We start from the raw sequence: 201 nt of genomic DNA on the forward strand, positions 1-201 counted from the left end.
GTCCTGCAGCTGCAACCTATTTACCTGATAAAATAACAACATTTTGCAACATGTGTCGGGATCCCTGTCATTGATAATACAATAATGTCGTTATATATTGCAGTTGTTTTTTTTCAAGACATCAGGACAACTTTTGTGACCTTTCCGAAACTTAGTTCAAGGTTAAGTTGAAGTGATTATCATGCAAACAAACTGAGTAGG

Source organism: Penaeus monodon, chromosome 15 (assembly GCF_015228065.2).
Source record: "Penaeus monodon isolate SGIC_2016 chromosome 15, NSTDA_Pmon_1, whole genome shotgun sequence".
Classification (NCBI taxonomy): domain Eukaryota; kingdom Metazoa; phylum Arthropoda; class Malacostraca; order Decapoda; family Penaeidae; genus Penaeus; species Penaeus monodon.